This window comes from Bos grunniens, chromosome 16, assembly GCF_055505025.1.
Source record: "Bos grunniens cultivar Pamir isolate PY7600 chromosome 16, Bosgru_T2T1.0, whole genome shotgun sequence".
NCBI classification, from domain to species: Eukaryota; Metazoa; Chordata; class Mammalia; order Artiodactyla; family Bovidae; genus Bos; species Bos grunniens.
The window spans coordinates 76,930,342-76,936,341 of NC_141180.1; the positions used below are offsets into that span (position 1 = coordinate 76,930,342).

At 37.3% G+C, this 6,000-nt stretch overlaps 1 pseudogene across 1 annotated transcript in view; it reads left to right on the top strand.

Moving 5' to 3' along the window:
- LOC147357046 (complement factor H-like) overlaps positions 1 to 4,710 on the top strand; it is a 251,450-nt pseudogene extending 246,740 nt beyond the window's left edge. Inside the window, exons 17-19 of the transcript XR_015142900.1 lie at positions 2,450 to 2,458; positions 3,884 to 4,057; positions 4,492 to 4,710. The product of XR_015142900.1 is annotated as a complement factor H-like (transcript). The remainder of the gene's footprint in view (positions 1 to 2,449; positions 2,459 to 3,883; positions 4,058 to 4,491) is intronic.
- The last annotated feature ends 1,290 nt before the right edge of the window (positions 4,711 to 6,000 follow it).

Consider the following 6,000-nt stretch of genomic DNA (forward strand, 5'->3'; position numbering starts at 1 on the left):
TGTTGATTTTTAAGCTAACTTTTCCACTCTTCTCTTTCACTTTCATTAGGAGACTCTTTAGTTCTTCTTCACTTTCTGCCATAAGGGTGGTACCATCTGCATTTCTGAGGTTGTTGATATTTCTCCTGACAATATTGATTCCAGCTTGTGGTTCATCCAGCTTGGAATTTTGCATGATGTACTCTGCATATAAGTTAAGTAAGCAGGTGACAGTATACAGATTTGATGTATTCCTTTCCTGATTTGGGACCAGTTTTTCTTCTATGTCTGATTCTAACTGTGGCTTCTTGACCTGCATACAGATTTCTCAAGAGGCAGGTCAGGTGTTACCATCTATTTAATTTCCACAGTATGTTGTGATCCACACAGTCAAAGGCTTTGGTGTAGTCAAAACAGAAGCGGATTTTTTTTTTTTTTTTTTATGGAACTCTCTTGCTTTTCTGATGATCCAGTGGATGTTGGCAATTTCATCTCTGGTTTCTCTGCCTTTTCTGAACCAGTTTGAACATCAGGAATTTCATGGGTCACATGCTGTTGAAGCCTAGCGTGGAGAAGTTTGAGCATTACTTTACCAGCGTGTGAGTTGAATGCAATTGTACGGTAGTTGGAACATTCTTTGGGATTGCCTTTCTTTGGGATTGGAATGAAGATTGACATTTTGCAGACCTTTGTTCCCTGCTGAATTTGCTGGCATATTGAGTGCAGCACTTAAAGAGCATTATCTTTAGGATTTGAAATAGCTCAACTGAAATACCATCACCTTCACTAGCTTTGTTCACAGTCATGCTTTTTAAGGCCTACTGACTTTGTATTTTAAGATGTCTGGCTCTAGGTGAGTGATCACACCTTTGTGGTTATCTGGGTCATGAAGATCTTTTTTGTATAGTTCTTCTGTGTATTCTTGCCACCTCTTCTTAATATCTTCTACTTCCACTAGGTCCATACCATTTTTGTCCTTTCTAGTGCCCTTTGTTGCATGAAATATCCTTGGTATCTATAATTTTCTTGAAGAGATCTCCAGCCTTTCCCATTCTATTGTTTTCCTCTATTTCTTTGCACTGATCACTGAGGAAAGCTTTCCTATTTCTCCTTGCTATTCTTTGGAATACTGAATTCAAATAGTTATCTTTCCTTTTCTCCTTTGCCTTTGACATCTGTTCTTTTCTCAGATATTTGTAAGACCTCTTGAGGCAACCATTTTGCCTTTTTATGTTTTTTTTTTTTTTTTTTCCCCCACAGGGGATGATTTTGATCCCTTCCTCCTGTACAAAGTCAGGAACCACTCTTCATAGTTGTACAGGCATTCTGTCTTATATATTCCCTTGAATCTATTTGTCTCTTCCACTGTAATTGTAAGGGATTTGATTTAGGTCATGCCTGAATGGTCTAGTGGTTTTCACATCTTTTTTCAATTTAAGTATGAATTTGGCAACATAGAGTTCATGATCTGAGCCACAGTTAGCTCCCAGTTTTGTTTTTGCTGACTGTATAGAGCTTCTCCATCTTTGGCTGCAAAGAATATTTTCAATCTGATTTTGGTATTGACCATTTGGTGATGTCCATGTGTAGAGTTTTCACTTGTGCTGTTGGAAGAGGGTTTTTGCTATGACCAGTGTGTTCTCTTGGCAAAATTCTGTTACTCTTTGCCGTGCTTCATTTTGTACTCTAACACCAAACTTTCCTGTTAGTCCAGATATCTCTTGACCTCCCACTTTTGCATTCCAGTCCCCTATAATGAAAAGGACATCTTTTTGCTTGTTAGTTCCAGAAGTCCTTGTATGTCTTCAGAAAACTATTCCACTTCAGCTTCTTCAGCATTACTGTTCAGGACATACACCTGGATTACTGTGCTTGTCAATGGTTTGGCTTGGAAATGAACAGCAATCATTCTGTCATTTTTGAGATTGCATACAAGCACTGCATTTCAGACTGTTTTCTTGACTATCATGACTACTCCAATTCTTCTTAGGGATTCTTGCTCACAGTAGTAGATATACTGGTCATCTGAGTCAAATTCAGCAATTCAAGTACATTTAAGTTTGCTGATTTTTAAAATGCCGATGTTCATTCTTGCCATCTCCTGTTTGACCACTTCCAATTTGCCTTGATTCATGGACCTAACATTCTAGGTCCCTATGCAATAGTGCTCTTTACAGCATCAGACTTTACATCCATCACCAGTAACACCCACAATTGGATGTTGTTATTTTTCTTCATCTCTTCATTCTTTCTGGAATTATTTCTCCACTGATCTTCCACATATTGGGCACCTCCCCACCTGAGTTCATCTTTTAGTGTCTTATATTTTTGCCTTTTCATACTGTTCATGGGGTTCTCAAGGTAAGTATACTGAAGTGGTTTGCCATTCCCTTCTCCAGTGGACCACATTTTGTCAGAATCCTCTGCCATGACCCATCCAACTTGAAGGCCCTATACGTCATGTTCAGAGTTTCATGGAGTACTACAAGCCTGTTGTCCATGTGATCAGATTGGTTAGTTTTCCGTGATTGTGGTTTTCACTCAGTCTTCCTTCTGATGGATGAGGATAAGAGGCTTATGGAAGCTTCCTGATGAGAGAGACTGACTAAGGGTTAAACTGGGTCTTGGTCTGATGGAAGGCGACATGCTCAGTAAATCTTTAGTTCAATTTTCTCTTGATGGGTGGGGTTGTGTTCCTGCCCTGTTTTTTGACTTTGGCCAAAAAAACCAAGGAAATAAGGAAGATACTGGTGACCTCCTTCAAAAGGTCTTATGCATGCACTGCCGCACTCAATGCCTCCAAACCTGCAGCAGGCCACTGCTAACCCATGCCTCTGCTGAAGACTCCTGGACACTGACAGGCAAGTCTGGGTCTGTCTCTTGTGGGGTCACTGCTTCTTTCTCCTGGATTCTTTTGTGCACAAGGTTTTGTTTGTGCCCTCTGAGAGTCTGTTTCTGCAGTGCTGTGTAAGTTCTGGTGGCTCTGTGGTGGGGTTAATTGTAGCCTCCTCCAAGAGGGCTTATGCAATACCCAGGTCTACTGCACCCAGAGCCCCTGCCCCTGTAGCAGTGCACTGCTCACCCATACTTCTGCCAGAGACACTCAGACACAATTCTGGCTTAGTCCCTGTGGGGTCTCTGGGTCTTGGTGCACACAAGGACTTGGTGTGCACATTTAGTTTAGTATTTCTAGATTAAGTCAGTATTGTGAAAACTGTTTGTATCTTGCTAGGCTACTCTTTTCCGGGCCTTTTCTTAAAGAGATCAACTGCTTCATGAGACTTTTTTTCTTTCTGAACTTGTATTATTTCTGGGTTGCTGTCTCTGTGGCCCATTCAGGGTACATAGAAGGCAAAATGAAAACCCCAAGGACTCTCTTCAGTGTAACTCTTTGAATCCCAAGGTCCCTAAGCAGATTGACTTACTACTTGTTTCACAGTGTTGGTTTTTATAATATGTTCAGGACCTTTATTTAGCACAAGGAATACTTAGCAGATGCTATAAGCAAAAATATTTTTAATTCATCTTGTCCAGAAATGGAAGCAAAATTTGCTTTCAGACACTGCAGCATGTTGTATAAAAGGGTAAAAGGTTGTTTTTTTTGTTTTTTAATCTTAGCTATCCACCTTTCCAGCATATACTCTGAAAGAAAACATGTTTGAACATCAGGACACTGCAAAGCAGACATATTTGTTAAAGTGCAATATGTGCTTCCATAGTGGTAAAATAAGGTCTTAAAATGTGTGTTTCTAATTAAGTGATTAAAATTCCTTCTATAAATCATTTCTGTCTTTCAAAATTATGTTTTGATATGACATATCTGGCTGATTTTCCTTTTATTTGTTTAAAACTGTAGGAGTTGTCTTTGAATAAAGCAAACACCATTATTTTTTACTCTCTCAAGGAAGATGTGGGCCTCCTCCACCAATAGACAACAGAGATATTACCTCACTCTTGCAATCGGCATATCCTCCAGGAATGAGTATTGAGTACCACTGTCAGGCCTACTATGTGCTTTGGGGAAACAGAAACATAGTATGTCAGAATGGAGAGTGGTCACAACCACCAAAATGCTTAGGTAAATGCTTTAAACTTCTCTTGGATCCTGGGATAATCCTTGTACACAGCATAATGTTTAACTGTCTATGATAGAGGTTTTCTGAATTAAATAACAACTAGGTAATGCTTGCACGCCAAGGATTAATATCTGTATATAGAAATAAAGTTAGAAAATGTCATGTTCAAGCAACAACGGCTCCTTTATGAAAGCTCTTCATATGATAAATGACATTATGAATCTTATAACATTTAATGATTACACTAAACAAAGTATCTCATTCTTATAACATTAATTTTTTCAAAATGATGAAATTTACATTATACATTTTCAGTGTATTGGTTTGGAAAAAGTTTGTGGAAGAATTTTTGGACCAAAGTTCTTGAAACCCTGAAATTCTGTTGAATGTATTTGCATATTACTCACAGGTTTATGTTTATTTTCTTTAACTTTAGAGGCATGTGTAATTTCGGAAGAAATAATGAAAAAAAAACATCACATACAGTTAAAATGGAAACACGATACAAAACGTTACTCTAAGAGAGAGGATAATATTGAATTTATGTGTCAGTATGGTTATCATCGACTGACACCACATCATGCGTTTCAAACAACTTGTCAGGAAGGAAAGGTGGTGTATCCTCGATGTGGATAAAACCTTGACCAAATGCAGTTGTAAAACTGAAATATGTACATGTATTCAGATTTTTCCTTATTAATTCAATTCTGTTTCTTTTATCAAGTATTTTTTAACTCATCTTGAATCATAAATCAGATTTGTGTTAAATATTATGGGGACAATGTAATTGAGAGATGGGTCCAATGAATCACTTCTTAAAAGTATCTCATTAAACTTGGCAAATCAAAATGTTATGTGTCCTGTTCATGAAACATTTATAGCAAGAAATTAGATTCAATCACTTCCATGCCTCCTTCCATCCATCAGTTTCCTAACCTTCTTAAAGCTTTCTCCATTACTTCTGAGGGTTTCTGAAACTCTGTTTTAGAAGACATGGGAAAAAAGTGTGGAAAGAAATGGAAAAAAATCAAAATATTGATAATATCACTTAACAAACATATAAAAGCAAACTATGTCATACTTATGTCAGCAATTAAATATAAGTAGTTTATCTTACTTTTGCTCATCTATCAATAGATGAATAAACCTTAAATGATGAGAAAGATAATATTTTAAGTTCAGTTCAGTCACTCGGTCATGTCCAACTCTGCAACCCCATGCACTGCAGCACTCCAGGCCTCCCTGTCCATCAGCAACTCCCGGAGTTTACTCAAACTCATGTCCATTGCATCAGTGATGCCATCCAACCATCTCATCTTCTGTCGTCCCCTTCTCCTCCCTCCTTCAATCTTTCCCTGCATCAAGGTCTTTTCAAAGGAGTCAGCTCTTCACATAGGTGGCCAATATATTGGAGTTTCAGGACAGATTTCCTTTAGGCTGGACTGGTTGGATTTCTTAATATTTTACAAGATGCTTATCAAAGTACATATAATAATTCAAATAAAGAACAATGAGAATCACATTGCATAACTACTATAGCACAGCATATAAGTGATTAAAAAATTCAACATTAAATATACACACATACATAAAGACACTCTGCTTTAAACACTGAATAACTTTTTACAGAAAAATATTGGCAAGAAATGTAAGAAACTATTTAGTATATCTAGAGTTGAATTCACAGATAATAGGTGTAAAAGTTGTTTCACTTCTTTTTACTTACATGAATTCTTGAATTTTTCTGTCTTCAGTGTATATCAACATTGAACCTCAAAATATTTTCTAAAATAAATATGCAAAGTGACACAAGAGGAGCTTCAGAGATCAATTTGGTAATGAACTCCGGGTCTAGTAATGTTTTCCTGATTTTGCTGGTACAGAGCATTTTAGAAACATTCACCTCCAGTCTGAAAATGATTTTTATGTTCATACATTTTAAACA